We start from the raw sequence: 12,278 nt of genomic DNA, 5'->3' as shown, positions 1-12,278 counted from the left end.
ACCAAAGGAAAAATTAATAAAATTGAAATTAAGAAAACTATTGAACTAATAAATAAAACTAAGAGTTAGTTTTATGAAAAAACCAATAAAATAGATAAACCTTTGCTTAATCTAATTTAAAAAAAGAAAGAAGAAAACCAAATTACTAGTATCAAGAATGAAAAGGGTGAAACTACCACCAAGGAAGAGGAAATTAAAACAACAATTAGGAATTATTTTGCCCAACTGTATGCCAACAAATCTGACAATCTTAGTGAAATGGATACACATTTACAAAAATATAAATTGCCCAGATTAACAGAAGAGGAAGTAAAATACTTAGATAACCCCATCTCAGAAAAAGAAATTGAACAAGACATTGATGAACTCCCTAGGAAAAAGTCTCCAGGACCAGATGGATTTACATGTGAATTCTATCAAACATTTAAAGAACAATTAATTCCAATACTATATAAACTATTTGGTAAAATAGGTAAAGAAGGAATCTTACCAAATTCTTTTTATGATACAAATATGGTGCTGATACCTAAACCAGGAAGAGTCAAAACAGAGAAAGAAAATTATAGACCAATTTCTCTAATGAATATAGATGCAAAAATTTTAAACAAAATATTAGCAAATAGATTACAGCAACTTATCACGTGAATAATACACTATGACCAGGTAGAATTTATACCAGGAATGTAGGGCTGGTTCAATATAAGGAAAACTATCAGCATAATCCACCATATCAACACCAAACTAACAGAAACCACATGATCATCTCAATAGATGCAGAAAAAGCTTTTGACAAAATACAACACCCATTCCTATTAAAAACCCTAGGGAGCATAGTTATAAATGGAATCTTCCTTAAAATAATAAATAGCATCTATCTAAAACCTTCAGCAAGCATAATATGTAATGGGGACAAGCTAGAAGCATTTCCAATAAGATCAGGGGTGAAACAAGGATGTCCATTATCACCACTGTTATTCAACATCATACTGGAAACATTAGCTTTAGCAATAAGAGAAGAAAAAGACATTGAAGGCATTAGAATAGGCAAAGAAGAAACAAAGCTATCACCCCTTGCAGATGACATGATGTTATACTTAGAGAATCAAGTAAAAAACTACTTGAAATAAACAACTTTGGCAAAGTTGCAATCTATAAAATAAACCCACATAAATCATCGGCATTTCTATATATTACCAACAAAGCCCAACAGCAAGAGATAGAAAGAGAAATTCTATTTAAACTTACTGTAGACATTATAAAATATTTAGGAATCTACCTCCCGAAACAAACCCAGGAACTCTGTAAATACAATTACAAAACACTTTTCATGCAAATAAAGTCAGATCTAAATAATTGGAAAAACATCAGTTGCTCATGGATAGGCCAAGCTAATATAATAAAAATGACAATTCTACCTAAGATAATTTACTTATTCAGTGTCATACCAATCAAACTACCAACAAATTATTTTATAGAGTTAGAAAAAATAATAACAAGATTCATTTGGAAGAACAAAAGGTCCAGAATATCAAGAGAACTAATGAAAAGAAATGCAGGGGAAGGTGGCCTAGCCATTCCAGATCTTGAATTGTATTATAAAGTTGCAATCATCACAACTGCTTGGTACTGGCTAAGAAATAGAGTGCTAGATCAGTGGAATAGGTTAAGTATGCAAGACATAGTAGTCAATGACTGTAGTAATATATTATTTGATAAACCCAAAGACATCAGCTTCTGGGATAAGAACCCACTCTTTGAAAAAAACTGCTGGCAAGACTGGAAAAGAGTATGGCAGAAGCTAGGCATAGACTAAAATCTCACACCATTTACCAAAATAAAGTCAAAATGGGTACATGATTTAGATATAAAGGCTGATACTATAAGCAACCTGAGAGAGCAAGGAATAGTTTACCTGTCAGATCTATGGAGAACAGAAGAATTCATGACCAAACAGGAGATAGAGAACATTATGAAAAGCAAAATAGATAATTTTGATTACATTAAATTGAAAAGATTTTGCACAAAGCCAATGCAACTAAGATTAGAAGGAAGGTAGAAAATTGGGAAAGAATTTTTACAACCAGTCTCTCTGATAAGAGCCTCATTTCTAAAATATATAGAGAATTAAGTCAAATTTATAAGGATACAAGCCATTCCCCAATTGGTAAGTGGTCAAAGGATATGAACAGACAGTTCTCAGATGAAGAAATTAAGGCCATCTGTAGTCATATGAAAAAATTGCTCTAAATCACTATTGATTAGAGAAATGCAAATCAAAACAACTCTGAGGTACCACATCACACCTATCAGAATGGCCAACATGACAAAACAGGAAAATGATAAATGTTGGAGAAGATGTGGGAAAATTGGAACACTAATGCATTGTTGGTGGAGTTGTGAAATGATCCAATCATTTTGGAGAGCAATTTGGAACTATGCCCAAAGGGCTATAAAAATGTGCACACCCTTTGACCCAGCAATAGCACTTCTAGGGCTATATCCCAAAGAGATCACACAAATGGGAAAAGGACCTACATATACAAAAATATTCATAGCAGCTCTTTCAGCAAAGAATTAGAAATTGAGAGGATGCCCATCAATTGGGGAATGACTGAGCAAGTTGTGGTATATGAATGTGATGGCATACTATTGTGCTATAAGAAATGATGAACAGGCTGACTTCAGAAAACCTGGAAAGACTTGTATGGTCTGATGCTGAGTGAAGTGAGCAGAACCAAGAGAACATCGTACACAATAACAGCCACGTTGTGTGATGACTAATATTGATAAACTTCATCCTTCCTGGCAATAGAAGGATCTAAGACATCTCTAGAGGCCTTGTGATGGAAAATGCTATCCACACCCAAAGAAAGAACTATAGAAGCTGAATTGTTATTTTTTATCTCTTCTGTTGAGTTTTGTTTCCTCTTTCTGATGGTTCCTCCTATTGGTTTTAATTTCTACTTACAACATCACTAATGTGAAAATATGTTTAATATGAATGTAAATGTATAGCCTATATCAGATTGTGTGCTGTCATGGGAAGGGTGGTGGAGAGGAAGGGGGAGAAAAATTTTAAACTCAAAAGCTTATGGAAGTGATTCTTGATAAATAAAAATAAATTAATAAAAAATGTGCCTGCTCATTATTTCATATAACACAATAATATTCCATTTTATTCATACACCACAACTTGTTCAGCCATTCCCAATTGATGGGCATCCCCTCAAATTCCAATTCTTTGCCACCACAAAAAGAGCCACTATAAACATTTTTGTACATGTGGGTCTTTTTCCTTTTTTAATGATCTCTTTTGGGTCTAGTAGTAGGATCAAAGGGTATGCAGAGTTTTATAGTCCTTTGGGCATAATTCCAAATTGCTCTCCAGAATGGTTGGATCAGTTTACAATTCCATGGAGAATGCATTAGTCTTCCAATTTTTCCCATATCCTCTCTACCATTTATCATCTTCCTGTTTTGTCATGTTGGCCAATCTGATAGGTGTAATGTGGTAACTTAGAGTTGTTTTGATTTGCATTTCATTAGTCAATAGTGATTTAGAGCATTTTTTCATATGACTATAGGTAGCTTTAATTTCTTCATCTGAAAACTGCCTGTTCATATCTTTTGAACATTTATCAATTGGGAAATGACTTGATTTCTTATAAATCTGATTCAGTTCTCCATAATGTTTAGAAATGAGCCCTTTACCAGAGACACTGGCATGAAAATTATTTCCCAGCTTTCTGATTTCCTTCTAATCTTAGTTGTATTAGCTTTGTGCAAAAACTTTTTAACTTAATGTAATCAAAATCATCCATTTCACATTTCAAAATGTTCTCTATCAATTGTTTGGTCAAAAATTCTTCCCTTCTCCATAAATCTGACAAGTAAACTATTCCTTGCTCTTCCAGTTTGCTTACACTATCAGACTTTATATCTAAATTGTGTACCCATTTTGACTTTATTTTAGTATATTATAAGATGTTGGTCTATGCCTAGTTTCTGCCATACTCTTTTCAAGTTTTCCCAGCAGTTTATGTCAAATAGTGATTTCTTACCCCAGAAACTGGGATCTTTGGGTTTATCAAACAACACATTACTATAATCATTGATTACTGTGTCTTGTCTACTTAACCTATTCCACTGATCCACCACTCTATTTCTTAGCCATTACCAAGTAATTTTGATGATTGCTGCTTTATAATACAATTTAAGATCTGGAACAGCTGGGTCACCTTCCCTAGCATTTCTTTTCATTTAATTCCTTTGATATTCTGGATCTTTTGTTCTTCCAGATGAATCTTATTATTTTTTCTAGCCCTATAAAATAATTTTTTTGGTAGTTTGATTGGTATAGTGGTGAATAAGTAAATTAGCCTAGGGAGAATTGTCATTTTTATTACATTAGCTCAGCCTACCCATGAACAGCTGATGTTTTTCCAGTTATTTAGATCTGACTTTATTTGTGTGAAAAGTTTTGTAATTGTGTCCATATAATTCCTGGGTTTGTCTTGAGAGATAGCCTCCCAAATATTTTGTATTGTCTATAGTTATTTTAAATGGAATTTCTCTTTCTATCTCTTGCTGCTGGACTTTGTTAGTAATATAAAGAAATGCTGATGATGTGTGTAGTTTGATTTTATATCCCACAATCTTGATAAAATTATTATTTCAAATAGTTTTTAGTTGATTCTCTAGGTGTGATAGCTTTGTTTCCTCGTTGTCTATTCTAATTCCTTCAATTTCTTTTTCTTCTCATTGCTAAAGCTAACATTTCAAGTACAATATTGAATAATAAATATTGGTGATAATGGACATTTTTATTTCACCCCTGATCTTATTGGGAAAGTTTCTAGCTTATCCCCATAACAGGTAATGCTTGTTGATGGTTTTAGATAGATACTGCTTATCACTTTAAGGAAAACTCCATTTATTCCTATGCTTTGTAGTGTTTTAATGGGAATGGGTGCTATATTTTGTCAAAAGCTTTTTCTATATTGATTGCTCTATCTGGTTTAGGTAATAGCACCATATTTGTATCATAAAAATAATTTGATAGGACTCCTTCTTCACTCATTTCCCCAAATAGTCTATATAGTATTGGAATTAATTGTTCTTTAAATGTTTAATAGAATTCATTTTTAAATCCATTTGGCCCTGGAAAATTTTTCTTAGAAAGTTCATTGATGGCTTGTTCAATTTCTTTTTCTGAAATGGGGTGATTTAACTATTTTATTTCCTCTTCTGTTAATCTGGGCAATTGATATTTTTGTAAATATTCATCCATTTCACTTAGATTGACAGTTTGTTGGCCTACGTTTGGGCAAGATTGCTGTTAATAATTATTTTAATTTCCTCTTCATTGGTGGTAAATTCGCCCCTTTCATTTTTGATACTATTAATTGGTTTTTCTTTTTTTTTAAATTAAAGTAACCAAAAATTTATCTATTTTATTGTTTTTTTAAATAAAAACAGCTCTTAGTTTTATTTATTAGTTCAATAGTTAATTTCAATTTGATTAATTTCTCCTTTGATTTTCAGAATTTCTAATTTGGTATTTAATTGGGGATTTTTAGTTTGTTCTTTTTCTGGCTTTTTTCATTGCACGTCCAATTCATGGATCTCTTCTTTCTCTATTTTATTCATGTAAAGCTGTGTCTTTCTCTTCATCCTATCCCCCTCCATCCCCCTTTTATATTTTTCTGTCTCCTTTCATCCTCTTCCTCTTCACCATTGTTTTGCTTCTGACTACCTCCTCTTTCAATCTGCCCTTCATTCTATCAGCCCCCCTCCATTTTCTTTCCCTTTCTCCTCCTACTTCCTTATAGGAAAAGATAGATTTCTATAACCTACTGAATGTTCATGTTTATTCCCTTTCTGAGCCAAATCCAATGAGAGTAAGTTTCAAACAATGCTCACCCCCTCCCTTCTTTATCTCTACTGTAATAGGTCTTTGCACCTCTTCATGTGCTGTAATTTACCCTATTCTTCTTCCTCCTTTCTTCTTTTCATGGTATAATCCTTTTTTCACCCCTCAATTAATTATTTTTATCATCACATCAAAATCAACTTATACCTACACCGTCTGTCTATGTATATCCCTTCTAACTGCTGTAATAAAGACACAATTTTTAGGGATTATAATTACCATCTTCTCATGTAGGGATGTAAATTGTTTAATCTTACTAAATAACATATTTGTTTTTTCTTTCCTGTTTACCTTTTTATGTGTCTCTTGAGTCTTATATTTGAAGATCAAATTTTCTATTTAGCTCTGTTTTTTTTCATTAGCAACCATTGAAATTTCCCTATTTCATTGAATGTCCATATTTCCCCCTGAAAAATATGCTCAATTTTTCTGGGTAGTTTGTTCTTGGTTGTAATCCAAGCTCTTTTGCCTTCTGGACTATCATATTCCAAACCTTGTGACTCTTTAATGTAGAAACTGTTAAGTCTTGTGTAATCTTGACTATGGTTCCATGACATTCAAATTGTTTCTTTCTGGCTGCTTGCACTATTTTCTCCTTGACCTGATAATTTTGGAATTTGGCTACAATATTCCTTGGAGTTTTCATTTTGGGATCTCTTTCAAGAGATTATCAGTGGGTTCTTTCAATGAGTATTCACCCTCTGATTTTAGGGTATCAGGACAGTTTTCCTTGATAATTTCTTGAAAGAGGCTGTCCAGGCTCTTTTTTTTTGTCATGGCCCTCAAATAGCCAATAATTCTTAAATTATATCTCCTGGATCTGTTTTCCAAGTCAGTTATTTTTTCAATGAGCTATTTTACATTTTCTTCAATTTTTTTTCATTCTTTTGATTTTGTTCAACTGATTCTTGATGTTTCATAAAGTCACTCGCTTCCACTTGCCCAATTATATTTTTTGAGGAATTATTTTCTTCAGTTAGATTTTGCACCTCCTTTTCCATTTGGCCAATTCTACTTTTTAAGTATGTATTTTCTTCAGTGGATTTTTTTCCATTTGGCTAACTGTATTTTTTTAAAGAATTGTTTTCTTCAGTCAATTTTTGTCCTTCCATTTCCAAGCTGTTGACTCTCTCTTGAATATCTCTCATTTCTTTTCCCAATTTTTCTTCTACCTCTCTAATTTGGCTTTTAAAATCCTTTTTGAGCTCTTCCAAGAAGACTTTTTGTGTTTAAGACCAGTTCCTATTTCCCTTTGAGGTCTCTGATGTAGGCATTTTGACAATGCTGTCCTCTTCTGAGTTTGTGTTTTGATCTTCCCTGTCACCAGGGTCAATGTTTGTTTTTTGCAGCTTGCTCATTTTTTTTTTTTTTACCTATTTCATGGCTTTTTAAGTTGAACTCTCCTTCTGAGGCACAGGGCACACTCTCCCAACCTTCTTGTGCTGTGGACTGGTGGCCTGGTTACTGGCTTTGTGCTCTGGGGCCTCAGCTGCTGGAAACTTGCTCACTTAACTGAGGTGGCCTGGTCTAGTGGCACCTGTTGTTGCCTAGTTTCTGGTACTGGCAATTTGCATTCTGTTCTGGGACCAGCGGCCTCACAGTTGGCCTGCTGTGCCAGGACAGAGAAGCCTTAGTTGCTGATCTGTGCTGTGATTGAGAATCTCCCACTGACTTTCCCAGACACTGCCTCTACTGGGCTGTGCTCCCCTTTTATCCAACTGAGATCTCTCCTGAAGTCCTTCTAAGTTTTATTAAGTTGGAAAATTGTTTCACTCTGACTTTTTGTAGGCTCTGTCACTCCAGAACTCGGAGGTTTGATTTAGTGTTGTTTCTGAGGGAAACTAGGGAGAGCTCAGCTAATTTTCTGGTTTCTCTCTGCTGTCTTGGCTCCACTGGGAGAGTGAGGTTAAAGCATCATTTGCTCCCCCCACATTCTTTCTCTGTTATTTGCATAGATGTTTACTTGTGCATGCTTATTATGTGAGATTTTCTGTACCTTCCTCTCTCCTTTTCCTTGAAGTGAATTCTTCCATTCTCATTTCATTCTTCTTTTAAGATCACAAAAACAAAACCACTTCCATGACCTCTGTGTAATTTGACTCTCTTTCTGATGACAGTTATGAAAAAAACACATATATCACCTAACGATATTACAATACAAACAGTATATCCTTGTTTAATTACTTGTGATTACTCCCTCTTATTACCTTTACATATTTCTCTTGAATCCCATTTACACTTCAGAGTTTCTATGCAGTTCCATTTTTTTTTTAAATCAGGAATTCTTGGTAGCTCTCTATTTCATTTAAGGCTTTTTTTCCCCCTCCCTGTAGCATAGTGCTCAATTTTTCTGGGTCTACTTGCAATTAATGATTTGTTGTTGTTGTTAAGTTGTTTTCAGTCATGCTTGACATTTTTTTATCCTATTTGGGTTTTTTGGCAAAGATACTGGAGTGGTTTTCTGTTTTCTTCTTCAGCTCATTCCTCATCATATGAGGAAATTAACATAACCAGGGCTTAAGTGACTTGCCCAGGCTCACACAGCTAGTAAGTCTCTGAAGCCAGATTTGAAATCAGGTCTTTCTGACTCATTATTATTTGCCTGAGGCCAGATTTGAACTAAAGTCTTCCTGACTCCAGGTCTGGAATTCTATATAGCTTTTGTCTTCTGTAATACCGTATTTCAAACTCTCCATTCATTGAGTGAATGTGGATGGATGTGGATGCTAAATAATATTTGGTTCTGAATGTAGCCCCTGATTTCTTGAATTCTTTCTTTCTGGCTACTTCTAATTTTTTTTCATTCACCTGGAAGTTCTACTTTTTTGCTATAATGTTCTTGGGAGTTTTCATGATGGAGTTTCTTCTAGGAGATAATTTGTGGATTTTTATTTCCACTTTGACTTCTGATTCTAAAAGATCTGGGCAATGTTGTGGTTTCTTGAATCATTTTGTCTAAACTCTTCTTTTTTTGGTCATGGCTTTCTGATAGTTCAATGATTTTTAAATGGTCTCTCTGTGATTTGCTTTCCAGGTCAGTTAATTTTGCTATGAGATAATTTACATATTCTTCTAGTTTTATGTCTTTTAACTTAGTTTCATCATTCTTTCTTGTTGAATGTAGTCATTATGTTTCATTTGGTCCATTCTAAATTTCAGGGAATTTTTTGCTTAAATAAAATTTTATACTTCTTGCACCAAGCTCTTTACAGTTCTTCCCCCCAAATTCTCATTCCCTTTCTGATTTTTCCTCTAGGACTCTTTTTTATTTATTAAAAAATACTACCCTAAAAAACCTCTTGCTTTATGTCTTCAAGGACTTTTTTTTTTGAATTTGTGCCCAATCTGTGTTTTTCTTTATGACTTTGCTTGTTTTGGAATCATTTTCTTCTTCTGAATTTGTGTCTTGAGTGTTAATGGGACTGTAACAATTTTTATGGTTTTGTGACTTTTTAATGTTTTGCTCATTCTTCACATCAGCTTACTGACTTTTGATTTTATGCTATGGTCATGAACTGCACTTTTCTGGAGAAAATATCTAGGCTAATCTTCCTGCTACTTTGTTAAGATATTGAGTGTTAAGTTTTTCTAGGACCTGTGCAACATGGTATGTGAGGGCTCTTCTTGCTCTAGATTCATAATTCAACGAATAATTCTATAAATAAATGTAAATATGGAAATTCTGACCATAGAAATTCTGAGTGTTTGATTGAAAGGAAGGAGTGGGTTCTATAGCACAAAACCAAGACCTGGAAGCCCCAGAGCAATCAGCTGGAGGGAGAAAGAGAAGATATACTGCCTGCTTGCAGAGAAGGGAGGTATTAATGAAGTATCATAAGATCTATAAGCTTTTTAGAGCAGATAACCTGGGTTGATACTAAAAACTTCTGCCTTCATTAGAGTGCTCTTCAGATGCTTGTCAATACCTCTAATCCTATGGTTTCCTCTACTTGGTGATTTTCTCCTCTAGACCTCTATTTCACAAGGTACCCACTCAATCCAGGATCATTTCAAACACAGAAACTCATAGCACCTACAATTTCTTCTTTATCTTGTCTTCAAAGAGATACACATGATTTGATCATCTTCTAGCGCCACTGAAGACTGTTGCCTTGCTGGTGTGAACCTCAGAATTTCCAGGAGGTCCCTAATACAGAAGTGGCCCCCACTGTGGGGGTCCCCCCTACTTACCCTTTCCTCCCCCACTCCCCTGCTCCTGTGTTCTTAGTGGCTGTGTGAGCCCTCACTGTTTAGGGTCTCAGTGTATCTTTGGTCAAAGAAAAACTTTAGTCTATATATGCTGCCTTATCCACTGGAAGAATGACAGATGACAAAGATGTGCTTTGAGATGTATGGTTTGGATGAACACCAACCTGTTTTACACTCTATCAGGATGAGATAACCAAAAGAGAAGCAGAACTTATTATTTGTTTTCACCAAGAGTAAGTTACTTGATGTCGGTTACTGACAAAGTGAAAAAGCACTTTCAGAAGGTTATGAGACAAGAAGACATTAGTGAGATATGGTTAGAATATAAAGGCACACCACTGAAATGGCATTATCCAATTGATTTTCTGTTTGATCTTCTTGCATCAAATACACCTTTTCCTTGGAATATCACAGTACATTTTGAGAGTTTTCCACAGAAAGATCTGCATTGTCCATCTAAGGATACAATTGAAGCCCATTTTATGTCTTGTATGAAAGAAGCTGATGCTTTAAAACATAAAAGGCAAGTCATCAATGAAATGCAGAAAAGGATCATAAACAAATCTGAATGGGATTACAAAATGATAAATTTGACCAGTTTTTTGGGCCACTAATTGGAAACTCATGGAATATCCTGCAGAAGATAATGGATTTCAATACATACTTTTTAGAATATATCAGGCAACAACTGAGCAACCTTTCATTCAGAATTTATTTTGACAAGTTGCTGCAGATGGACAATTGCATGCAATTACTCCTGAAGATGGGGTAAAGAAGAATCAAATTATGATTCATAGAATTCAACCAATGTTGGAGACATCTTTGCAGTGGCTAAGTGAACATCTCAGTTACCCTGATAATTTTCTTTATATTAGTATCATACCCCAACCAACAGATTGAAGGAAGACTCTATTCACCTAAGATAGAATGAACATGACCCTTAAACTGTATTAACCACAGCATGTCAACCTTTTCCTTAAGTCAGGTTTGGTGGAGGCAACCTGACCAGAAAATCCTCCCTGCTGCAATGCAAGCCAGACAGGAAAAAAAAATCCCATGGCCAGTTAAGGGTAGTTGGGCTGGCCTTACTCTGCATCACCACTGCTTTCCTCCACTGCCATCATTAAACCTCAGTTGCAACATGAAAGACACTGTAGGACCTCTGCAAGTCTTCTATTTTCTTGTAAAACGTAGTGAAGCTGAAACTCAGCTTAAGAAGCAGATGGAAATATGTGCCACTTGAATAGTATTTCTGGTTAACAAATAAACAAAGGCATTTTCCTAATGTGACCATGGTTAACTTTAGATAGAAGGAGTGGAAACATTGGTTTAATTTTCAAGAGAATTAGACTTAAGAAAGTAAAAAAGAAATTGTTATCAATAACTTGCAATAATTTTTTGTAAAAGATCAGATTACACTAAACCCATCTTTCCTTATTGAGAATTTCCTATGTTTACAGTATGTATTGGTAGGCAAGCAATCTTTTAACTTTGATAATGAGCAGTGAGATTTTTAAATAAAAACTCTAAACATGCTTTGTCATTTAATAACATGTACGATTTTGTTGCTTTCAAATATTTGTTATTTAATAACATGTACGATTTTGTTGCTTTCAAATATTTTCTGACTTATCACTGTTTATATTGCATGTGTTATCATTCAAACAGGTCTTCAATGGCATGGTGATAGGCTGGGGCAACTTGTCTGTTAGAGAATTTCTTGCTGCCAGCTTTTATATCTTTATGTGAAAATATTTTCTTTATTTGATAACACCATACAACAATATTAGTTTATCATTACTATTTTATTTATCCCTTTAGACTGAGTCCATTACATTTTGGTATGATCAACAGATACATTGGATAATTTTGCCTACTGGAAAGCCCATTCTTTTTTAAGCTAGTATTTACTGTCTCTGACTGTAATGTTTTTAATGTGGTCCCCTGGCAGTCAGACTGTAAAGTTTAAACATGACGTATTTTTTCCTTGCAGTAAGTAGCTTTCCCTTTACTTTACCAAACATATTCAGAGGTTACTGGCACTCTCCTTCAACATTTTTGTGCATTACAGACAGTTTCTTGTGGTCTTATCTTGCTGTGTGCACTATGTCAACTCATCTGAGTTTGCTAGAACTTA

The 12,278-nt window shown here is 34.4% G+C and overlaps 1 pseudogene; it reads left to right on the top strand.

The window, feature by feature from the left end:
* The first annotated feature begins 10,190 nt into the window (after positions 1 to 10,190).
* LOC114024305 lies at positions 10,191 to 11,041 on the top strand (annotated as a pseudogene).
* Positions 11,042 to 12,278: the final 1,237 nt, after the last annotated feature.

This window comes from Vombatus ursinus, unplaced genomic scaffold (assembly GCF_900497805.2).
Source record: "Vombatus ursinus unplaced genomic scaffold, bare-nosed wombat genome assembly UNPS02014821.1, whole genome shotgun sequence".
Classification (NCBI taxonomy): domain Eukaryota; kingdom Metazoa; phylum Chordata; class Mammalia; order Diprotodontia; family Vombatidae; genus Vombatus; species Vombatus ursinus.
This window is presented reverse-complemented; position numbering and strand designations above follow the sequence as displayed.